Consider the following 26335-nt stretch of genomic DNA (forward strand, 5'->3'; position numbering starts at 1 on the left):
TCTAAACTAGTTACAGTGGGCTGAGATAGAAAGGGCAGCAGGACCGAGAAACTGCTGCATCTGATGCAGTTTAACAGGTTTACCGTATCACTGTGGTTAAGAACCTAGGCTCTGTAGCCTCATTGCCTCCATTCAAATCCCACCTCTGCCATCTGATAGCTGCATGACCATGGGCCATTCATGTAACCTCTCTATGCCTCAGACTGCTCATCCAAAACACTGGAATTATAAGAACTCCTGCTTTATAGGGTTACTGTTGAGGCTCGTCCTTAGCATAGTATCAGATTTCTCAAGACACATTGATGTGTCACTCACGGGTTGAGGTTTATTCAAATATTGATTTTCTCAGCCCACTACGTGGCCAGGTGGGCTCCTGAGGTAGCCTCAGGACTACCATGTACAGCTGAGCAGGCTGCACACTGAGTAACTCTGAAGGAGGGCACCACTCTTAACAGTCACTATAGCCCTGCATTTTTATTACAATAATTTTCCAACAGATGGCAGTAAAGTAACTTGAGTCACCATTACTTTATAATTTGTACAAAAGAGTTGTGTGGACTAGAAGTACTGAGTGGCCAGAATCCCGTGGTACAAATATTATAACTGTCTAAGTGTACCATAATAGGAAAGAGTTGAGCAGCACTGGGTAACTGATTTTACTGTTGCTGATGTTCTTACTGTACCTTACAGGTAATATAAAGATGACTAATTCTCTGTGCCCTGTCCTCAAGAAGCTCACAGTCTAACAATTACAGGTTATGGCAAGGTCACAAAAATCTGTAATCCAATAAAGGAAAATGGAAAAGAGGTGTGATAGAGCTACAGTCTCTCATCAGCCCCTCACTTTCCTACCTGCCACTGAGAAGTGGAAAAGCCATTAGGAGCAGAAAACAGATTAGGGGACAGTATCTTTACCTTCTGCCAAACAGGGGCTCACTTTTGCCATCTATCCCCATCTGTTCCTGCTCCCTTAAGTCCTTTAGACAAAACAAGCTTTTAAAGTAGGTTTTAATGGTCCTGGCTTAATGATAAAACTGCATGTCTGAGAATTAGAGGGATGATTGGAATGAAATCTTCAGACTTTTACAGAAATCTAACCAACCTGTGGATTCAACATGGCTAGTGTTCTCTGGTGGATGATTAGGTTTTTGGCTGCTTTCTTCAGAAAGTAAGTATATACTAACATCACTCCTGCTTTACTCAAAACACGTGCCCAAACCTGGAATTCTAAGATGTATTATCTGAGCTCTGCTTTTCCAGAATTTCATGTAGAAGCTAAGGGGAAAACTGTCCTCTGCTACATTGCATTTTCGCTTATCACTGTTAAGCCCCAAACAGAGTTATTCGATATATCTATACTTATATATCTTGTAAGCCACATATTTAATGTTGAATTTTCTAGTGGCCACATTAAAGTAAAAATAAACAGGTAAAATTAATCTTAACAATGTAATCTCAGGTCAGACTAACTGTATTTCAAGTACCCAATAATCACATGTGGCTTAGTGGTTATCATACTGGGCAGCACAAATCCAAAATAATCACAGAACAAACTAAAGAGCCTTCTTGTAAACTCCACTAGGGGACTGTGGACCATGGTCTGACAACAGTTCTAAAGACAGAATGGCATTGTCTTATGTGTCTGTGTTGCTTCTGTTGGCTCAGAACAAGACCATTTACAGGTTCTTTTATGCTCAATGGGAACGTGAACCAAAAAGGAAAGTCAGCAGTGTGGCAGAGCTGAAGACTAGCATTAGAGGCAGCAACATTAAACAAGAGTAGCCAATATAGACAGTCACAAATAGATGACAAAAATCTATCAAATTTCAGGTGGTGTGGCCCATTATAGGAAAACCAAAAGCAGATGAAAACTACTGGTTTAACATGATGAGTTTATACTCTGAAAAAGCAACTCTCTATCAAATTTTGTTCTCCAGTAACTTATATTTAGTTCTTAAAACTCTAGATGGACCTGAAAAATATTTCCTCAAAAACTCACAGTTCTAAAAAAGATTTTTAAAGTATCTAAAATATGTGAGTCAAAAAAATTAAAATGGAAATTTAAAAATACATGGAACAAAACACCAAAAAAGGAAGGGTATATCAGAACATGTGGGATGCAGCTAGAGTGGTATTTAGAAAGACTGATTGATTTTGAGACAGTCTCATTCTGCTGCCCAGGCTGGAGTGCAGTGGCACGATCTCGGCTTGCTGTAACCTCTGCCTCCTGGGTTCAAGCGATTTTCGTGCCTCAGCCTCCTGAGTAGCTGGGATTACAGGAATGTGCCACCTCGCCTGGCTAATTTTTGTACTCTTAGTAGAGATGGGGTTTTTGCCATGTTGGCCAGGCTGGTCTCGAATTCCTGACCTTAGGTGATCCACTCACCTCAGCCTCCCAAAGTGCTGGGATTACAGGCATGAGCCACCATGCCTGGCCGATACTTAGAAAGATTTATAACCTCAAATGCGTATTAGAAAACAAGGATGATGGAAAATTAGTAAGCTCAGATCTCAACTCAAGAAAGTTGAAAATGAGAAGGTAAAAGAAACCACTACATTATTCAATTGTTACAGTTAAATAAATAAGAGCTGGGTTCAGATCCTGACTCTCCCACTTACCAATCTGCATTCTTGAACAAGTTATTCAATCTCTCAAAGGCTCAACTGCTGTTATGTGTAAAATGGAGACAAATACCTGCAGCTAATAGGATTGTTGTGATGATGAAAATAAGATGCACATAAAGTACTCAAAATGTTTCTATAATGCTATTATTTCTAAAATGATCACCAAATCTCTAAACTAGAAGGCATTTTTAATGTTATAGTTCTAAACAGAAAGGAGACAGGCAACTGTCAAAAATTTCACTTTAAAATGGTAACTATTACTATCTATATATCTATAGTCAAGAAAGTTGTTACTAACTTGATACAATTCTTCCAGGGGAGTGTACTGGGAAGAATTTTCTTTGATAGCTGTTAGTTTCTTCTTTGCATTTAGTACTGACCATAAAGTTAGAATTTCTGCCCAGCTTCCTAGCCAGTGCTTGCCTAGGAAGTTGGGATGATTTCTTTACAGATTTCTAACACAATCTTTGTGCAAGGATACATATCCCAGATGCAGGTACTAAGACATATCAAGTTGATCATATTAAAAATATAATACATATGAAGTTGAAATTATGTCAGTTTATGATATAAACTCATAAATTCACGTTTTTCTGGAATTGGAACAGTATTCTGCCTGCAGCAACTTCAGATCTGCTTTACTTTAAACAAAGTAGAATAGAGAGATTTAAATGTTTACTTTTTGTTTATATGAAATATGAATATGAGTAGGGTGGTTAAATCTGGAGCATTCAGAGCAGAAATACCATGCCAATATTGTTTCCTCTCCTAAAAAATCAGGTTTTAAACTTTTCTGCCAAAAGTGTTCCTTTCTAGATAGAGGTAGGGAAGGAACATGAAAAATTACATTTCTTTAAATAAATAAAAATTTAAACACATCATGTAAGTGGTTCTATCTAGAGTTCAGAGATCCAATGTTATGTGCTCAAAAAAACAATACCCCTAAGACTGCCTCAACCAGGACAAGAGTTATACAGAATGGCAAATGCTTTCTCAACCTTCTTTTCTCAATAGACTACACAGCCATAACCTTAAACAGCAACTGTTATAGATAAAACATAATATACATATACATAACAAATGCCAGGTTAGGAGTTAAATGAATTTATCATAGCAAATAATGAATGTGTCTTTGGGAAGTAAATTAACCAAACTATATTTTCTAATTATTGGAGCCTCCTGTGCATTAATATTGCTATATTTCATCCTGCTGCTCATTTAAAAGGCCAAGCTATTTCCTTTGTTTGCCAAATCCTGTTTAAGTCTCTTCTCTTTTTGGAAGAGGCCCCAAAACTCAAAGCACAACTATCTGTGGCTCTTTTCTCAAACAGCTCTCTGCCTGTATTATGAAATTCTCAGGTGGGATTCTGGCTAAACTGAGTTTCACATGAAGGGAAGATTTTACCCATACTCTTGGTTTGAAGCTGAAATTATATCCCATCCATCAGACAATGCCCCTGTACTAAGATTAGCTCCTGTTTTATTAGAATTCAAGACAACACACTAGTCATCACAGCTATATGTACTGTCTATGTTACGCCAGTAACTATGCTGTACTTTATACACACGACCTCATTTAACTATGACAACAACTCTATAGGGTAGAAATGATTCCTATTTTATAGAAGAGAAAGCAGAGGCTCAGGCAGGCTTGCTGAGTCGTCCAAAATTATAAACACCTAGTAAAAGGCAGGTTCTCCCTCCCCAGCTTTACTGAGGTATATTTGACACATAAAAATTCTATATATTCAAAGTATACAATGTGATGTTTTGATATAGGTAAACATTATGAAATAATTACCACAATCAGGCTAATTAACATATCTATCACATCACAGTTACTTTTTGTGGTAAGAACACTTAAGATTTACTCTCTTAGCAAATCTTAAGTATATAATCCACTCTTATTAACTATAGTCACCATTCTATACAATAGATCCCCAGAATTTATTCATCCAGCATAACTGAAATTTTGTATCCTTTGACCAACATCTCCCCATTTCCCCCACCTCCCAGCCCCTGGAAGCCACCATTCTACTCTCAAAAGGCAGGCTTCTTAACCTAGGTTGATTCTAAATTCAGCACTTTTTCTATACCACATATGACTCAATATTATTACTGTATTGGTAATATGCTTTAGCTGAAGTCACCAGTCTGTTAAAACTCCACAAAGTATATTTATCTTAGAGAAAGATCCCTAAAACAAGATGAGACCTGGTGAAGAGCCAACTGAAGTTTGTACATATTAAAAAAAAAAAAAAGTATTGTCAATTTTAGCTAACATTAGCTTTTACTCCATGTTACTAAAAGTATCAGTTTGTACATTAGCTCTGGGTCTCCTTATCATGAATAATGACAAGCTACACTGTTTAGATTTATTGCTCTATCAACCACTTGCACGTCAATTAGAAAGCCTCTAATGCACACCCACCACACACATGCACCAGCTGGAAGCCCTTCAAGGAGACTGACTCACAAAAGAGGCAAGGCTCCGAAATTATGTTTGTTGTTGTTGATGATGTTTCTTTCTTTTAATTTATGTAACCTGCACTGAAAACTAACTAATACTTTTCAGCTAAAGATTTTGATCTGGCTTTCAATGAAGTCAATATCTGGTTCCAAATAGCTGCTAAAGGGAAGTCTAGAGGCAAAGCCAGAAAATGCATTTGGAAGAAAAGCAGGGGCCCTCATCTAGCCTCTGAAGATTTTTCACATGAATGGAGATTCCATGGCTCAGTAGATGGACTTGGTTCTTTTTAGTGATAGAATATGTAGTCAAAGATTCTTTGAAATCTTAAATTCAAATTCATTCTTAGATATAAGCTCCTCCATATTCTTTTAACCAGCCTACCTTTTCTCCCAGGACGTATAGGGAACTAAGCAAATGTCTTCTTCACATCTAGTCTAATATGTCCAAAGCAGGTGGGATGTATATCACTAGCACACACTTCATTATGTACCTCACATTTTTTGTTCAAAATGTAAATTTAATAACCCAGTTGCTCAACTACAAAGTTAAAAGAATTTTTTTAAAACAAGGACATTAACTATATTGTGAAACGCAATTCAAAAATTTAAATGTAAACCAGAAAAAAAGTGAAATTTCAACCCTTGGCCTTTTAGTAATGTTTTCTAATTGCAGATTTCAATTATGCAAGATGTATAGGACCTGAAACAAGTGTTTTTTTTTTTTCTTAAGAGAATAGTTTCACATTAAAATACAACTTCAGCTGTGCTCAGTGGCTCACGTCTATAATCTCAACTACTTGGGAAGCTGAGGCAGGAGGATTTCTTGAGTCCAGAAATTTGAGGCTGCAGTGAACTATGGTCATGTTGCCATACTCCAGCCTGAGCAACAGAATAAGACCCCACCTCTAAAAATATTAATAATAATAAATTAAATATAATTTTGATATTTAACAATTTTATAATTAAATGCTTTGCATTTACCTAATTTGCTTCTATACCAGTTCAGAGATTTTCAATTGTGGGAAAATATACTTTAAGTGTAACTGAAATTATGAAAAGCCAAGTATATTATTATATACTTACCTAAAACTATTCAGACAGTTAATTTACATTGAAATATTTGTGTATATGACATCAAAATACTTGAATATGTAATCAAGTCTATTACAAAGCTTTGCATTTTAGCAGGTCAAATAAAAACTTTATTTGAAGGCTGGGTGCAGTGGCTCATGCCTGTAATCCTAGCACTTTGGGAGGTCGAGGTGGGAGGACTGCTTGAGGCCAGGAGTTTGAGAACAGCCTAGGCAACACAGCAAGACCCCATCTCTACAAAAAATAAAAAACAAATTAGCTGGGCGTGGTGGGACACATCTGTGATCCCAGCTACTTGGGAGGCTGAAGCAGGAGGATCACTTGAGCCCAGGAGGTTGAAGCTGCAGTGAGATGTGATGGCACCACTCCACTCCAGCTTGGGTAATAGAGTGAGACCCTGTCTCAAAAAAAGTTTATTTGGCTGGGCGCAGTGGCTCACGCTTGTAATCCCAGCACTTTGGGAGGCTGAGGGGGGCGGATCACGAGGTCAGGAGATCCAGACCATCCTGGCCAACACGGTGAAACCCTGTCTCTACTAAAAAATACAAAAAATTCGCCGGGCATGGTGGCGGGCCCCTGTAAGTCCCAGCTACTCGGGAGGCTGAGGCAGGAGAATGGCATGAACCCGGGAGGCAGAGCTGGCAGTGAGCCAAGATTGCACCACTGCACTCCAGCCTGGGCGACAGAGTGAGACTCCATCTCAAAAAAAAAAAAAAAAAAAAAAAAAGTTTATTTGAGTATCAAATTTTTTTTTTTTTTTTTTTTTTTTTTTTTTGAGATGGAGTCTCACTCTGTCGCCCAGGCTGGAGTGCGATGGCACGATCTTGGCTCACTGCAACCTCCGCCTCCTGGGTTCAAGTGAGTCTCCTGCCTCAGCCTGCTGAGTAGCTGGGACTACAGGTGTGCACCACCACGCCCGGCTAATTTTTGTATTTTTAGTAGAGACAAGGTTTCACCATGTTGGTCAGGATGGTCTCAATCTCTTGACCTCGGGATCCCCCCACCTTGGCCACCCAAAGTGCTGGGATTACAGGCGTGAGCCACTTCGCCTGGCCAACTATCAAAATTTTTTATCAGCAAAGTTCTTTAATTGATCCAAGTCAAAACATGCTAAATTATACATTTCTAAGTAGAATTTTGGAATTGTAAGGAAACTTTGAAATTATCTATGCGATCTCTTTATTTCATCAATGATAAAAATCAAGGCCCTGGGAAACAGAGCTGCCACCCGAACCTAGGTCTCCTGACTTCCAAGTAGTATTCTTTCCATTCGCCAAACTGTCTGTTTTCCCAAATCACTAAGAGCTGGCCATTGCTTACACATAGCCTTTCTTGACATTTAATCATAACTTCTATGTCAAGAAGTTTATGAGAGCTACAAAGCAACCAGAGGAAACCAATTTGAAGGTTCCTCAAAAAGTTACACATAGAACTACCATATGTCTCAGCAATTCCAATCCTAAGTATATATTCAAAAGAACTTACAACAGGGACTCAAACAGATACTTGTATGTGAATGTTCATAGCAGCATTATTCACTATAGCTAAAAGGTGAAATAAAACAATCTAAGTGTCCATTGACAGATGAATGGATAAGCAAAATGTTTACAGATGACTGGACCATAAAAAGGAATTAAGTTCTGATACATGATACAATATGATAAAATGTGAAAATGTGCTAAATGAAAAAAGCCATCATAAAAGGACAAATATTGTTTGATTAAACTTTATGAAATATCTAGAATAGGCAAATTCATAGAGACAGAAATAGATTAGCAATTACAAGGGGCCAAGGTAGAATGTAATAAGAAGCTATTGCTTAATGGGTATAGGATTTCTATTTGGGGTGATGAAAACTTCCAGAAATAGAGTAGTGATGGCTGCACGTTGTGAATGTGGTTAAAGTCATTAAATTGTACACTTAAAAATCGTTAAAACAACTGGGTGTGGTGGTTCACACTTATAATCCCAGCACTTTGGGAGGACAAGGTGGGTGGATCACTTCAGGCCAGGAGTTCGAGACCAGCCTGGCAACATGGTGAAACACTGTTTCTATGAAAATTCAAAAATTAGTTAGGCTTGGTGGCACATGCCTGTAGTCTCAGCTACTTGGGAGGCTGAGGCAGGAGAATTGCTTGAACCTGGGAGGCGGAGGTTGCAGTGAGCCAAGATGGCACCACTGCACTGCGGCCTGGGCAGTAGAGTGAGACTCCATCTCAAAAAAAAAAAAAAAAGAAAAGAAAAGAAAAAGAAAAAAAATCATTAAATTTTATATCTTACCACAATAAAAAAATCACTAGAAACCTTGACAGAAACCATGACAGAATTTCCCATGTTTAAAAAACTTCATTCTAGAATCTTGTGGTAATTATTAAAAATTATTAACATACATTAAAAATAATAATAAGGAAAACCAGGCATAGGATTTATAGAAATTCACTGTACTGTCTTCAAAATTTTTCTTTAAATTCAGGCCAGGCGCAGTAGCTCACGCCAGTAATCCTAGCACTTTGGGAGGCCGAGGAGGGCGGATCACAACGAGGTCAGGAGTTTGAGACCAGCCTGGCCAAGGTGACAAAACCCCGTCTCTACTAAAATACGACAATTAGCCGGGCGTGGTGGCGCACACCTGCAATCCCAGCTACTAGGTAGGCTAAGGCAGGGGAATCACTTGAACCTGGGAGGCAGAGGTTGCAGTTAGCCCAGATCACGCCGCTGCACTCCGGCCTGAGCGACAGAGCAAGACCCCGTCTCAAAAAAACAAAAACAAACAACAAAAAAAACAAAGTTTTTTTCTTAAAATCCAAAACCGTTCTCAAAATTATTATTATTATTGTTATTATTATTAGTTTTTTTGAGACAGAGTTTCACTCTTGTTGCCCAAGCTGGAGTGCAATGGCGCCATCTCAGCTCACTGCAACCTCCGCCTCCCAGGTTCAAGCAATTCTTGTGCCTCAGCCTCCCAAGTAGCTGGGATTACAGGCATGTGCCACCACTCCCAGCTAATTTTGTATTTTTAGGAGAAATGAAGTTTCTCCATGTTGGTCAGGCTGGTCTCGAACTGCCAACCTCGGGTGATTTGCCCGCCTCAGCCTCCCAAAGTGCTGGGATTACAGGCACGAGGCACCGTACCCAGCCCTCAAAATGTTTATTTAAGAGAAAGCTATCTGAGTTGTAAAGTTCAGACCAAAGACTTATGAAAAACTCATTTAAACACCTTCTAAAATTATAAGAATTGGAGTAGAGCTTGTAATATGGAAAATAGTAATGCCAGTTAAAAATAAATTTACTATGCAACCTAAGATCCTCTAAAATAATCTCACTTTAAGGAAGTGGAGTATACCCTCCTGCTCCAAATACTATTTCCCAAATTTCCTTTCAGACTAAGTTTGGTTAATATTAATATATAGTTAAACGATGTTATTAAACTCTTCTTCTCTACACCTTAGTGCCTGTATCTTTGGCCTTGAGGTGAACACAGTACTGAATTACATATGCTAAATGACCAATTATCCATTGAATCAACATTTTCTAGTAAAGTGTCTCATGTTCTTTGACATTCATGTGCCCATTTATCATACCTGAAACTATATGAGAAAATACATTGGTTTTTATAGGGAAAAAAAACAAAAGTACATAAAATAAGAATAGAAATTTAGAATAGTTTTATTTCTTTCAAGTTACCACACCAACACAGCTACGACAAAGACTGCTGTCTACTCTTACTGATTTTCATGTCAGCTGTTAAATTAGATTCACTATCTACAAGACATGTCAATTTATCATTATTGGTGGCATGCTTTTAAACAGTTACCATATGTATGTAAAAAGGAATTCAATACTCTCTCTGAAACTTACAATTTTTAACTTTATATAATAAAATGATAATGGATAAAGAACTTCACTGATATTGGACCTCCGGAATAAATGTTTTGAGAAATCGGTCTAGTAAAAATTAGCTGAGAAGACAAACCAAAGATATAATTAAAACTAGTTTTTTGGCAATTAAGTTTTTAACTATTGTACAACCAAATAATTTATATATACAAACCACAGTTTATAAATTCTACAACTTCTTCTTTGTCGTTTTAAACTTCACTGTATGGGCTTTGATCATCCAGGCCATGTAATTACCTTTAAGAAGCATGCTTAGGGTGTTTTCTGGACTACAAGTCTATACAGCATTTCTCTCTGTCCTCTTGGGAACAAAACATCAATTGCTTTCAGCTAAATGCACTCACATATGAATATTTTAGTACAATTTAATGCTTCTATACCAACCCCAAAGGAACAGAGCATCAATTTGTGAACATAGTTCTCTTGGAGTTAAAAGCCAAGCTAGATAATGCAGTATGAAAGCAGCTGTCAATCTTCAGCTTTTTAGCAAGTTAGAAGGGCAGCCCATAAATTCAGTCCCAGCTGTATACAAGTTAAGTCTATAAAGTTTGTTCCTACACAGACTTTTCAACAATAGTGAATTTTCAAAAGAGAACCCAGAAACAAAATTTATTATCTTGATACATTTTTCAAAAACTGCTTATTCATCTGGTAACTTTAAACTGACTTCTATTCACTTAGTCTTACCATTATGAATGGACAGTTGGTCTGTTAGTAAAATACCAAAATACACACAAAATAATCTACTCCCACTAAGAAGTTGCACTAAGCATAAGAACACATTTCCCTGGCATTAGAAAACAGATTCTTTAATAATTGCAATATGCTTAATGTTCAGATGGTTAGGAAGGTAAGGTCAGCACCATCAAAAAAGCTAATAGAAGGCAATCTAGAAATAAGTATTAAATGGAAACTACCACCAAATACGCCAACCTTTAAAAGGCCATAGAAATTAAATGCTAGTTGTAGCATAAATCTGAGACTCTATTAAGTTCAACAAATATTAATGTGCTAACAAAATCCAGTAAGTGTGTCAAACCTCAGGTAAAGAAATAAGAATTCAATACCTGTTCATAATTTCAAAACAAAATAAAACAAAATCTCTTAGAAAACAAGGTACTGTAAAATACTGTAAAGTACTGTAAAAACAGTACTGTAAAAATGGCTAATACACAGCACTTACTATATACCAGGCACAGTTTTTAAGTGTTATACAAATATTAACTCATTTAATCCTGTTTTACATATTAATCTTTGAAGTCATTTAATCTTTAATACTACAGTATGAAGTATGAATTATTATTATCACCATTATATGGTTGAGAAAACTGTGCTACAGAGGGGTTAAGTGATTTGTCCAAAGTCACACAGCCAGCAAGTGGCAACACCAAGAGCTGAATCCTGGCAACCTGGCTAGAAAGTCTGGATTCTTAACTATTCTATGACACTGCCTATTGTAGGGAACTTTTTAAAATCTGATAAAGGGTATCCACTAAAAACAGACAGCCAACATAATACCTACGGTGAAACAATGGAAGAATTTCCTCGAAATGAAGGACAAGGATGTTTATCCTCACCACTTCTGTTCAACAATGCCACAGCTAACACAATAAGAAAAGAAAATTGGTTGGGCGCGGTGGCTCACGCCTGTAATCCCAGCACTCTGGGAGGCTGAGGCAGGCGGATCACGAGGTCAGGAGATTGAGACCATTCTGGCTAACACGGTGAAACCCCGTCTCTACTAAAAATACAAAAAAAATTAGCTGGGCATGGTGGCAGGCGCCTGTAGTCCCAGCTACTCGGGAGGCTGAGGCAGGAGAATGGCGTGAACCCGGGAGGTGGAGCTTGCAGTGAGCCGAGATCGTGCCACTGCACTGCAGCCTGGGGGCTACAAAGCCAAGACTCCGTCTTAAAAAAAAAAAAAGAAAAGAAAAAAGAAAATTAAATAAAAAGATGAAGCAAAATTTCATTATTCATTATTCCCAGAAGATATGTCTGTGTATGTACAACATCCAAGAAAATCTACAGATAAATTAGTAGGAGCAGTATATAAATATCAATTGCATTCCTATATATCTACATACTTTTATAACAAAAATTATAAAACTGTCTAAACAAGTGGAGAAATAAAATCATGGTCACAGATAGAAGACCAAATGTTGCAAAGATTTTGACTCTTGCCAAATTAATCTATACATCCAATGTTCCTCACTTGAAGAATTTTCGCTATCTGAATATTTGTTACAATATGTACTTTTTAAACCCAGGAGTCACTATTCAAATTTAAAAAACAACTATCAGGGATTTGCATGAGTGCACATTTAAGGTGCTTATGAATCTAAGAGAGACTGTCCAGTCTACTCAGCAGCTGTATCTCAGCTATTTTCCTGACAGGACCATATCTTATGCTCACATTCTATAACCACGAGCAAAAGGAACACAAGGAGACATACTTTTTTTAGATTTTTTTCCATCTAATTGTTTCATCTAAGACTGCAGACAATGGTTCACAGCCATCTATTTCTGGACCTCAGGAGTGGAGAAAACTGTTCATCACTTCTTAGGATCCAATAGTGAGCTCCTTTGCTAGAATCTTTCCATACATTTTGACTCACCACTGAACCGCAACCATGATAACAGCCCCTTCTCCCACTTCTCACCACAAAATCTAACTCAGGCAACTCTTTAATCAGTACATTTTTTTTTTTTTACGTGGTCTTGGTTATTCACTAAGAGTTATTTGCATTCATCATGTATCTTTAACATATTTTCTCATTGCTTATTCACATTATGGTACATGTTTGGAGCAGTGTAGAAGAAATAACTGATACTGTACAGTTTCCACACTATTCTGTCCAAAAACATACCAAATAATGAGTGTAGTAAGTGTTAGGTAACTGGTGTTTTATATGCATAATGCAGATTTTTACATGAACTGGGATTCTTATAAAAGTGTTTAAGATTTTGTAATTGAGGGAAAATTATTTGAGGTTTTGAATAGACTGTGAACCAGTTATTAATTCTCCCTGTTAAGATAATAAAATATAGGTCTCAGTTTTCTGAAGCTTTAGTATCTATACAATTTTAGTAATAGTCTAAATCTGGATAATGAGTTATACCTACATTTCCAATCAATATTTCAACTGTGAAGCTTAACAAATGAATTCTAAAATTGTAAAGTAACGTAGGGAACCAATAGCTAAAAACATTTTGGAGAACTGAGAAGGGAGATACTGCCCAACCAGATAACTTTATTATATAGCTTAAGTGTAGTATGGGTACAGTAATAAACAACTGGCCAATGGGACAGAATAGACGGCCCAGAAATAGACCCCTGCATACATATAAACTTGATATGTAAAAGATGATGCTGCGCATCAGTGGAGGAGAGAGGGAATGTGTAATAAATGGTGCTGAGGTACCTGATTAACTACATGGGGGGAAAATGGAAAACTCACTTCACATTAAACATAAAAATCAAATCAAGTAGATTATAATTATAAACCAAAATGTGAAGAAGGACAAAATTTTTAAAACTTTTAGAAAAAAATACAGGTGAATATCTTTACAACCCTAACTTAGGAATGATTTCTTAAATAAGACATAAAAAGTACATATCGAAAAGGAAAAAAATAAGTTGAACCACATTAAAATTAATGCTCTATCAAAAGGTATTATTTTTTAAAATGGAAAAGACAGACATAAATGAAAGAAAATGTATGCAACACATATAACCAACAAAAGATGTGTATCCAGAATACATAAAGAACTTCCAAGAATCAGCCTGGCCAACATGGTGAAACCCCATCTCCACAAAAAATATCCAAAAATTAGCCAGGTATGGTGGAGGGCGCCTGTAGTCCCAGCTACTCAGGAGGCTGAGGTGGCAGAATTGCTTGAACCCAGGACGTAGAGGCTGCAGTGAGCCAAGATCACGCCACTCCACTCCAGCCTGGGCAACAGAGTGAGACCCTGTCTCAAAAAATATAAAAAAAAAAAAAATTCCAAGAATCAGTAAGAAAAAGATAACTTAATAGAAAAATGAGCAAATGGTATTAACATTAAATATTCAAAGGGAAAAAAACCATAAATGGATATTCCGCATATGAAAAGATATCTCACTAGTAATCACAGAAAAGCAGATAAAAAGTACAGTGAGATTTCATTCCCATCAGGCCAGCAAAGCTTTTTTTAAATTGTGCTAAATTATATATAACATGAAATTTACCATAGTAATTTTTTTTTTTTGAGACGGAGTTTCGCTCTTGTCCAGGCTGGAGTGCAATGGCGCGATCTTGGCTCGCCACAACCTCCACCTCCCAGGTTCAAATGATTCTCCTGCCTTAGCGTCCCAAGTAACTGGGATTACAGGCATGTGCCACCACGCCCGGCTAATTTTGTATTTTTAGTAGAGATGGGGTTTCTCCGTGTTGGTCAGGCTGCTCTTGAACTCTCAACCTCAGGTGATCCTCCCACCTCGGCCTCCCAAAGTGTTGGGATTACAGGCGTGAACCACCGCGCCCAGTCCATGGTAATCTTTTTTTTTTGGAGATGGAGTCTCGCTCTGTCGCCCAGGCTGGAGTGCAATGGCGCGATCTCGGCTCACTGCAAGCTCTGCCTCCCAGGTTCATGCCATTCTCCTGCCTCAGCCTCCCGAGTAGCTGGGACTACAGGCACCCGCCACCACGCCCAGCTAATTTTTGGTATTTTTAGTAGAAACGGGGTTTCACTGTGTTAGCCAGGATAGTCTCGATCTCCTGACCTCGTGATCTGCCCGCCTTGGCCTCCCAAAGTGCTGGGATTACAGGTGTGAGCCACCGTGCCCGGCCCAGTAATAATTTTTAAATATATAGTTCTGGGACACTAAGTACACTAAGTACAGTTACCTTGTTATGCAACCATCACCACCCATCTTCAGAACTACCGTCTATCTCAAGAACTGCAAAAGTTTTTTTAAAACTGTAAATAAGCAAAGTTCAGAGAGCTGTTAAAACTGTTGGTAAATATACGCTGGAATAACCACTTTGGAAAACAACTTGTCAAAATCTGGTAAAGCTAGATTCTCTACAATTAGCACTTTCACCCCAAGGCATATTTCTCTAGTAAAACACTAATATACAAGTAAACATTAATAATCTTCATGGTAACATTATTTGTAAGCAAGAAATTATAGACTACTTAAACAACCATTAATAAGAAAATAGGTAAAGTGTGAAAAATTCATATAATAGAATACCATACATAAATGAAATACAAATGAAAAAAATGCTACCTGCATTAACAAAGATGAATCTCACAAATATAAGATGGATTGAAAAACAGATAAAGAACATATATAGGACATTACTAATGATAATTTCAAAAATATACACAATATTATATATCAGTGCTCCCCAACTTTTTTATACCATGGCACACAGAAAATAACATTTGTATGGTACACGAACAAGGCTGGTCATAAAATCCACTGTTCCAAAGGCTGAGAGGATCAACATCTGGTATGCCTCTAAATCATTCATCATATTCATATTGAAAATCTCAGCTATATACTGCTTAGGGATCTGTAGATATGTAGTAAAAGTAAAAATGAAATGTCTTGAAACAATAATAATGAAATTTAAGATAATGGCTACTTTTTTCCTTTTTTTTCTTGCTCTGTTGATCAGGCTGGAGTGCAGTGGCACAATCATAGCTCACTGCAGCCTTGATCTCCCTGGCTCAAGTGATCCTCCCACCTCAGCCTCCTGAGTAGCTGGGACTACAGGTACATGCCACCACACCCAACTAAATTTTTTTTTTTAAAGTATAAAGGAGGTCTCGCTATGTTGCCCAGGCTGGTCTCAAACTCCTGAGCTCACATGATCCTCCTGCTGCAGCCTCCCAAAGTGCTGGGATTACAGGTGTGAGCCACCCACCATGCCCAGCCAGTAATGGTTACTTTTGAGGGGAGGAAAAAATGTGTATTAAAGGAAGAGTACACAAGGGTTTTCAACAGTACTGTAATATTGTTTCTTAAATTCAGGGATGAAAACATTAGTGTTTATTATTTCTATGTAAATTGTATATATATTTACATTTTCATAAATTTATATATAAACTTTTAAATAAAAAGAAAAGAATGGGAAGGAAAAGGAACACAGCAAATATAAGCTACATTTTTAAGCTCAGCCTAGCAAGAGAGGTGAAAGGGGCAGTAGGTAATGAGGAAAAGAAGCTGCTGGGCAGATAAAGGGTTTTCTTTTTAACACTATAGAAAAGGGGCCAATAGAGGAGAGACTCTGACCGGAGGATGGGGTAACTAATGGAACACTGTCTAAAAGAAGGTACAAAATGATGAGATCCAGAGGACAAGCAGACATATTAGCAAAATTAAAAAGGGAGGCCCTCTTTTTTATCTACATGTAGATAAGCTGGATTTTTGTTTGTATCGTTTTGCTTATGTAGAAAGTACAATAAGTTTACTTGTGAAGTGGAAGGAATGGTCAGTTTCTGAGAATAAGACAATGATACTAAATAAGGGGTTTTAAAAGGGTGACAATTTAAAATAAAGTAGTTGAAATACTAATAGACGACAAAAATCAGAATTCAGTTCCCATAGACACATTTGTAGAGAACTATCTGGGGCTATGCAATTCAACAGTTTTCTCTGGACAGTAGTTCTGATAATGTGCTCAGGGCTCTAGTCATTCCACAGAGGTGTAGTACCGACTCTCTCAGGAAAATGAGAAAGGGCGAGAGCTGAGCTAGTAGCAGTCTAGATATACCATCCCACTTCAACTCCACTTTTTCCCATATTATACATGGGGCTTCCTGATAAAATTTCCTTTGAAGAAGGGTTCTACAACTAGATCACTAGTCACTACCCTAGAATAAGCCTGAACAGCAGATACGAAATCACATAATTTCTGCCTCTCACGAAAATGCGCTTAATATTAGGCAATTAGCCTACACTGAGGGACATTATTAAAAACGCAGTCCTATGAAACCACTGTCTTATTTATAGTAAAGGTATTGTTGAGGATGTCAATCAATAGAGCCTTCTTTATAAGGACTCAAGGGATATCTCTCTCTCTCTGATCTTGATACCAGGCCAAATGATACTTCCCATGTGCCATTAGTTTGTTTTTACGTTGGGACACTGTACATCAGGGCACTGATCTTGTTTCCCAATATGAATTGGCTTCTAAAAACCAAATTTGCAGCCCACATCTAGCAAACGGACAGGACCACACAGAATATTTTTTATTAAGGTGACTTTATTTTTATATAATTAGAGACTCACTCTGTCACCCAGGCTGGAGTGTAGTGGCACAAGTACAGCTCACTGCACCGTTGAACTCCTGGGTTTCCTTCTACTTCACAAGTAAACTTATTGTACATTCTACAACTCAGCCTCCGGTGCTGCGATTATAGGCATGAGCCACCTCGCACAGCCAGAATTTTTATTTACATACTCTCACCTCATTTCAGCCTATCTTTCTAGCCTTTATCTTTCACCTGAATTTTCTCAGGATGACTCAAACTGCTACCATCACTACAGATAAGAGTTTGGCTGCCACAGGTAGAGACACAGGGGGCAGGGGCAAGAACACTGAGAAAGCCTCACTCTGAGGCCCAAGTGCAGAAGATCTGCCTAAGACTGAGACTAAATAAGAACCAAGAACCATCCCTTACCACAACCATATAACTTAAGACTAAAGAGATGACAACTAAACGCAATACTTGGCCCTAAAGTGGATTCTGTATTAGGCTAACTGATAAAACTGGAGTATTCCATTAGAAAATAAAAAATTAGAATCAGAATATGAACTGACAAAATTGGGATATGGTATATAAATGTGTTTTGGTTATATACGAGAATATTTCTATTCTTAGGAAATATACACTGAGGTCTTTAGGGGTAAAGGGCTATAAATGTTACTATCAACTAGTTCAGAAAAAATGTATGTGTACACACACAGAGTACTTTTTTTTTAAAGAGATGGGGTCTTGCTGCATTATGCAAGCTGGAGTGCAGTGGCTGTTCATAGGTATGATCATAGTGTACTACAGTCTCTAACTGTTGGCCTCAAGCAATCCTCCCGCCTCAGTCTCCTGAATAGCCAGGACTATAGACACACCACGGTGCTCAGCTGTACTGCTTTTCATTTTCAACTTTTTGTAAGTCTGAAATCATTTCAAAATAAAAAATAAAGAGGAGAAGAAGTCTTTGTTATAATAGTAAGATATGAACTGACTAGTGTTTTCCTATCACTGGGTCTGAATTCTTGCAGGGAGCATGAATCCATAAGCATACTAGGAATTGTTCCATAATCTTTCATATTCACGTGTAAATTATTGTGAATGACCCAAAAAAAGCATTTAAAAAATAACAAAATTCATGGCATCCTTTGAGTATTACATATTTTTTCAAATTAATAAAATATTATTTTGTGAGGATAACCAAATCTTTGTGTCCCCTTACTTTATGAAGTAGGGAACTTATTACTACTGATCATCAGAAAGAGCAGTGTTGATGATGGTTTCCATAGCTATTCAAAGTGGCAAAAAATGAGAGGATCTTCAAACAATATAAAGTTGAAAGGAAAGTAGAAAACGAAATCAAGCTTTAAAAGATTCAAGAGGCTTCAATGGTAGGGAAAACAGACCCAAATTAAATAAGGATAAATGAAAATACTGTGTTCAGCTTTAAAAACAAAGAAATACTGAATTATTACTAGACAAAGGAGATGTGGTTTAATAGCAGGCAATTCAAGTGGGGGAGGGGAGAGATTTTGGATGGCCACAAGTGTAATTCTTGCCAACAGTAGGATATGGCTGCCAAAAACCTAATGCATTATTAAGTAGCATTAATTAAGATATTATTTAGGGAGATAATAATCCAACTCTGCACTAGTCAGAGCACAAGTGAAGTAATGCATTCAATTCTGGGCCTCAGGAATCCTAGCTTATGGCCCTGAGGGAATAGCTTGTATCAGACCAATCCTCCTGCTGAGAACAACTACAAAACCTGGTTAAAACACAGATAGCAACTGTTTAAGTACAATGGAGATCAACTTAGAAAGGCAACATTGAAGGAGCCAGAATCCTGTAAGGGAGGGAGGCACATTGAAATGAACCCAGCATATATCTCCATTTCCTCCCTTGGGGCATTTGTAGATTCCCCACAGGGATGAAAGCCAATCCGAAAGGAGATACTCTGGATAGAAACCTGCAGTCTTATTGGTTGAGGAAACACACAAAAGACAGTATTCATGACTGCCAAACCAGCTGGAAAGTGAGGGAAAAATTCCAAAAGGAGAGAACCACAGAGGGAGAACCACAAACTCTGCACATACACTCCACTCAAAACTCTGGCTGACCCCCGCATTAGGCATGTATGAGGTGAGCTCTAGGCTGCTAGGCTAAGACAAAAAGAACTGAACATAAGGAGGAGTCTGGAATTTGAGTTCAGCCAAGTTAACTGCCTGCTAAAACACAAAGTTAATATTCTTAATAGGAATATAACAGAATCCATAATCTCTAAAACGTATTCAGTGTCTCTACAATATATTACAAAACTATTAGACAACCAGCAATTCTCAAAATATGGTCAGGATAACCCCGAGAGCCCCAAGACCCTTTCAGGGATTCTGCAAAGTCAAACCTATTTTCATAGTAATACTAAGATGTTATTTACCGTTTTTTTCTTTCATTCTCTCACAATGTGCAGTGGAGCTTCCCAGAGGTGCCAGGACTTTTAAAGAAACCATCACTCTGATGGCTAATAGAATGTATGCATCTGTATTTTTATGTTTCCTAAAAGTTTTTAAGGTAGTTGATTTTAGGTATAAATTTGTGTGTATATAGGGATTAACTTAGTTTGTTCTCAGGACAGTACAGCAGTGTGTGTTCTCACAGTTATAACTGCTATAATTTCTATAATTTCATTATCGTTCAATAAACCAATGTTTGAAATACCAAAGGTTTCCTTGTGCCTGCAAGGAAACACAAGAAATACACTTTGTTGTCTTACATGGCAATAACATTTATATTTTTTTAAACTTTTATTCATTTTTAAATTTCTCTAAAACTATTCTGATAATATTTATACTGAAATAGAGAAGACTAACTTTCTCAACCCACTGCAGCAACAACCATGTCTAAAGATGCTGAAAAAGATGAAACCGATAACAGAGTTCTCTAACTTATGGAAAAGAGAAATATACTCTAAAAAATACTGTGTAAAATAAATATATGAAAATGATAAAAGTTATCTTTCTCTTAGGTTTACAGACGCTAGTAATTTACCTTACTCTATCTTATGCAAAGGAAGTGATGACCATTTTGAAAACAAACATTCAGAGTTCAGAGAAAACTAAACTGGATTTTATTTTAACATAAATGTCATGAGTTTAAGAGCCAAAAGCTGTTATTTTAGCTTTTCAAGCTAGAAAAGAAAAAGTCATTGAAGCATCTTAAGTTATCATATTCCATTGGTTAGAGAAGTATAGTTACTGAGAGACTAATAAAGGTGACATTGCTGAATTCCTGCTTTGAAAAATCAGGAAAACAAACTATGACACTGTCACATTCCAGTGGTATGTAACTTGCTGAATAAAATATTCAGCTGTAAACATGAATATGAAGATAATATCTCATCTGCAAAATTGTACTTCTGCCTGACAAGTCTGTAGACATGACTGTGTTTCCTGCTTTACTTCTATTGTCCAGTATTGATATCAAGGAATCACTGAAGAATATTTTTACATGAATCCTTGGCAATGAACACAGTGGTGATGAAATACTCAAAGGGTTAAATAGCTTTTTGGAATCCCATGATTTATTCTGGAAAAACCAAATTGACATTTGCACTGATGATGTGAAAATGATGGTGGGTAACACTGCCTTAGTGGTAGTTTCAAGGCAGTGGCACCAAACTCACTGCATTCTTCATGGCCACATACTCACAGTTTTTTGTTTTGTTTTTTTAAAGCCATTTTCACCTAAGGTCCTTGATAAAGCAGTAAGAATTATTAATCTTGGCAGAGCACAGTGGCTCACACCTGTAATCCCAGCACTTTGAGAGGCCAAGGCAGGTGGATCACTTAAGGTCAGGAGTTTGAGATCAGCCTGGCCAACATGGTGAAGCCTTGTCTCCACTAAAAATACAAAAATTAGCCGGGCATAGTGGTTCACACCTGTAATCCCAGCTACTCAGGAGGCTGAGGCACCAGAATCACTTGAACCCGGGAGGTGGAGGTTGCAGTGAGCCAAGATGGTGCCACTGCACTCCAGCCTGGGCAATAAGAGTGAGACTCTGTCTCAAGAAAAAAAAAAAAAAAGATTAACCTTATTAAATCTTGACCTTGGAGTACATGTATCTTTAATATTCTGTGTGACAAACTGTGAAGAATGTAGAAAGCACTTCCACTTCATACCAAAGTACAACGGGTTGTCTCGAGGGAAAGCACTTGTTTAATAGTTTGAGTTGCAAGCTGAACCAGGTACTTTTTTCATGAAACATAATTTTTACTTCAAAGAAAATCTGACAGACATTTGCATTTTTCACAGATATCTTACTGTGAATAAAGTGACCTCATCAATTCTGAGATAACAACTGAAAGTATTTCTTATCAAGGACAAAATTTGAACTTTTAAGTGAAAATCAGAATTCTAAAACACTTGTACCGATGACTACGAGCTTTGAAGATTCTTCTAACAAGATGAACAAGATGAGTGATGCACCACATAATAACATTTTTTGGTCAACATTAGACTGCATATATAAGGGTGGTCCCATAAAATTATAATGAATCTGAAAAATTCCTATCGCCTCAGTGATGTCATAGACGTTGTAACATCATAGCACAACATATTAACTTTTTATGTTTAGATACACGAATACTATTTTACAATTGCCTACAGTATTCAGTACAGTAACATACTATACAGGTTTGTAGCCTAGCAGCAATAGGCTACCCCATATAGCCTAGGTGTTTAGTAGACTATGCTATCTAGGTTTGTGTAAGTACACTCTATGATGCTTACACAATAACAAAATCGCCTAATGACACATTTCTCAGAATATATCCCTATTGTTAAGTGATGCATGCCTATATTAATGAATGTGACTTTTTTTTTAAGTCTTCAATTTTACTTGTTTTAAACAGCAACTAACAGCTTGGAAATGTCCCTAACAGTTAGGACCCACCCCATGCATTCCGGAGGTTCCCCCACCAAGTCTGGGGTCCAGGTTCCAGGAACTCCCCCTCATCAGGCCTGATTTCTCTCTGGAGACTTGGGACAGAAAAGGCTGTCCAGTTAGAGGGGAAGTTGGCACTAAAGTTCACCGTTTAGAAGGGTTGGGCTCAGACACAGCTGCCTTTGTTAGTGTTAGGATATTTTGAAATTTGGTAGCATGCTCAGATTGTGGGCATGGAGAGGGGCTCCTGAACTCCTCTCCAGCCTCACTCGCTCCTGGGCAAGCCTCACAGCACCCCTTCCTCTTGCTGGCTCAGCATGCTGCCTTTGGAAGAGGGGCACCTGATAGCCTGGGTGCTCCAGCATTCCTTTGTGTGACCCAGTCAGCTGCAGGGAAGCATCCTCCCCTCAACTTCTCCTGGCCTAGACAGGGTGCAGAATCAGAAAAGTGATGAAGATTCAGACCTGAGATACCCACCCCTTACCAACCCTTACCTAAAAGGGAATATTACAAGGACATCTCTTTGTGACTTGGAGGGGCAAACCTGGGTATTTAAACCCCAAGGGTGGTAACAGCTGGGCCCCCAGGCTGGAGGCAGCTCAATGCATGCACTTAAGCAGCAGGGGCAGCTCAGCGGGAAGGCAGGGCCCACAGGGCTGGACCTGGGGCCCACAGGGCTGGACCTAGACCCCCAACTGTCATCCACACCCATGGTAACCATGGAAACATAATCACCCTGCTCCTGCCAGCTGCCTGGGTTCAGACAACCAGGACTGGCCCACTTCCATTAAGCCAAGGCCTAAACCGATGCCAGGCTGGCCAAAGAGTGGTTGCAGGAAGAACTGGGATTGGGTGATTTGGTCAGTCTGGGCTTCCCAGCACAGCTTGGGAGGACTACCACAGGAGCCTCCACACCTTGCTGTCTGGGCTGGGGTCAGACAGGGCTTAGTCAGCCAGCACAGTGGCCATCAGAGCTGACCAAATGGCCCTGATGCCCTCTGCCTGTGAGCTATTGTGTGGCAGTAGCCCTTGCTGCAGCAGCAAAAGCCTCTGTGTCTCATTGAGGGGACTCTATGGCTGGTGCTCTGCCTGCCCTGGCTGCTCAGCCAGCCCTCCAGGGGTAAGGCTGTATCAGTAGTCACTGGGAGTGCCACCCACTGCCCCCATGCCACTGCCATCCCCAGATACACTGTAGGGCTGATCCCCGCTAGGCAGCTCCAGGTTGCCTCCCACAGTGGGCTCCTCGGCTCTCTCGATGTTGATGTATAAGGGGTCCTGGCTGGCAGATAGCACAGACAGCTGGCCCAGGATGTTCTCCAGTTCCATTCGCAGGCAAGTAAAGCTTGGGCGCTGCTTGGGGTCAGCACTCCAGCACTGGTACATGAGATCATATAAAAGGTCGTCTGAAGGCCTAAGGAGCCCTTGGCTTGGATGGAGTGGGAGTCTAAGAACATCCTCCATATACTCTGGAAGCTGTTTCAGGCGATTCCCGCCAATGAGGTAGTTGTAAATCTCAGTGTTTTAGTTGCCAGCGTATGGCGTCTGCCCACATGTCATGATCTCCCACACGGTCACCCCGAAGGCCCACACGTCACTGTGCACAGTATACAGGTTGTCAGCCAGGCTCTCCAGGGCCAGCCACTTGACAGGCAATTTGGAGGCACAGCCCTGACAATAGTAGTCCTCACTGTAGATCTTCCAGGAGAGTCCGAAGTCAGCCACACACACTGTCATGTCCTCTGCCAGCACACAGTTCCGAGCGGCCAGGTCTCGGTGGATGAAGTTCCGAGAGCTCAGGTACTCCATGCCACAGGCATTGTCCACCATGAACCGGATCAGGGTAAAGGGGTTCTCCCCAAGCCGGGAGGTGAGCAGGAAGGCGTGCAGGTCCCCATGCTTCATGAAGGGCAAGATGACCATGGGGATGGGGTGACAGCCTTTAGCCCTGCTCCAGAGGCTCAGAGGCTCACCCCAACAAGTTTGGCCACATGTGGATGATCAAACTCCTTCATGCAAGCTGCTTCCCTGAGGAACTCTTCAATGTCGCTTGAGGCAATGATATCAGCTTTCAGCATCTTCACAGCCACTTTCACAAAGGAGCCATCCTCCTGCTTCAGCTGGGCCTACCGCACTAAACCAAACTCTCCTTTGCCCAATATCTGGCCAGGGTGAACTGCTGCTCTGGGATGAGCACATCCTCCAGTTTTTCCTTTAGTTTGCTGTTGATGCCCAAGCTGTCCAATGTGGCCTCGATGCGCTTGGGCCTTTCTCGATTGAAGGACCTGGCTGCCCGGAAGTGAATGGCTGGCTCTCCCAGGGCCATGACACTGTCAAAGCCTTGCCCAAACCACGTCTCTTTCCGTCTCTTTCGAAGCAAGATGAGGGCCAGGGCAGCAGCCGTCACCAGGGCCGTTAGCACACCAAGGACCACAGGTACCCAGGATGTGTGGCTGTGAGGACGGCCCTTCTGGCCTGCATGGTCATGAGAAGAGACCACCAGTGGCTGACTCCAGGGTCCACAGCCAACTGCACTGGAGACACACACACATACGATCAGGCCCTTTTGGGGATCCCAGCCTGTCAAATTGGCCCTGGTCCCCTCCATTGTCAGCTCATCCTGGGTTCCACTGTCTTGAACCCAGGACAGTTTATAGGGTCCCAGGGGGCCTTCCAAAGGGCCCTCGGGGATCACTTCTTCCCACTCCAAGATGAGGCCTGAATCTGTGTGGATGGCATGGAGGTTTTGGGGAGTGCTGGCTGGGGCTAGACCCTTGGTCTGAAAGGGTACCCAGTCAGCATAAGGAGAGGGCCCCAAGGCATTGGCACAACACACCCTGAGGCTGTAGCTGGTGGCAGGCACCAGGTCCCGGAGCAGGCAGGTAAAGGGGGGCACAAGGACCACAACAGCCAGGACTTCCTAGCCTCCTGGGGCCTGTGTCACCTGAACTGTATAGGACTGTAGCAGGACTCGGCCATCAGCACCTGGCATCCAGGCCACACTAGTGTTGCCACTGCAAAGCTTTGTCACGGTGATGTTGAAGGGGACTGCAGGCAGTGCTTGAAGGAGAACAGTGGCTATGTGAGAAGAGGCCAGGCATTTTAGGCTGTGAGCTTCCCAGGAAAACATGGGTGCTCTGGGTCACCCCTGTTACATTTAAAACAGATAGAGAGGGAGCAGGTCCCCTGATCTTCGTAGTTCCTCTCCACCAGACAATGGTAACAGGTTCAGGGGGACCCACAGCCTTGCAAGACAGTTGGAAAGGGGCATTGGGTGGCACTGCCAGATCTTTTGGCTCCACTGTGAAAAGTGGCACACCTACTACCGTGAGCCACACTGGCTGTGAGATCTCGGTTTTGCCCCCATCCACCTGGCACCAGTATGGCCCATGTCAGAGCGCTCCACTGACTTCAGGCTGAGGAAGCCGATCCAGTGCTGCTCGCTGACTGGGATGTACAACTGGTCCAAGTTCTGGACCACAGCCCCATCCTTCACCCACTGGATGTCAAGCTCCTCCATCCCCTCCACGCTGCAGTTGAGCTTCACCGGCTGCCCCTGAGACACTGTCAGCTTTGCCGGGGCTCCCATGAGCTTCAGACCTGCGGCTGCGGACTCTGGGAGCAGCAGAGAAGCCAGAGCCGCCAGCAGCAGCCCCAGCCGCCGTGGCAGCGGTGGTGGCAGCAGCAGGAGCCCCGGCCGCCCCGTGCTCTGCCTCAGCGCCATCTGTGGTGACGCCATACCATGCCAGGCCTGGCCCACAAGCGAGGAGGGAGGAGGGCTGAATGTGACTTTTTATATTGACAAATGTGTCAACATTTGGAAGATCTTCAAAACTCAGTAAACCATTATTTTCTAAATGAACAATGCATAATATTATAAAGTGGTAAAATATTCACTCAGGCCAGGTGCAGTGGTTCACACCTGTAACCCCAGCACTTTGAGAGGCCAAGACAGGTGGATTGCTTGAGCCTAGGAGACCAGTTCTGAAATGATCCAGATTTTGAAATTAGCACACAAGGATTTTAAAGTAGGTACTATACCTATGCGCAAGGATGTAAAGTAAAATATCT

General features: G+C 40.2%; 1 protein-coding gene and 1 pseudogene across 2 annotated transcripts in view; both read right to left on the bottom strand.

Annotated features, from left to right (window-relative positions):
- The window catches only part of ETFA (electron transfer flavoprotein subunit alpha), a 101169-nt gene that overhangs the window by 18558 nt on the left and 56276 nt on the right, over window positions 1–26335 (bottom strand).
- On the bottom strand, window positions 17987–26324 carry LOC103892562 (tyrosine-protein kinase receptor TYRO3-like; annotated as a pseudogene).

This window comes from Pongo abelii, chromosome 16 (genome assembly GCF_028885655.2).
Source record: "Pongo abelii isolate AG06213 chromosome 16, NHGRI_mPonAbe1-v2.0_pri, whole genome shotgun sequence".
Lineage (NCBI taxonomy): Eukaryota > Metazoa > Chordata > Mammalia > Primates > Hominidae > Pongo > Pongo abelii.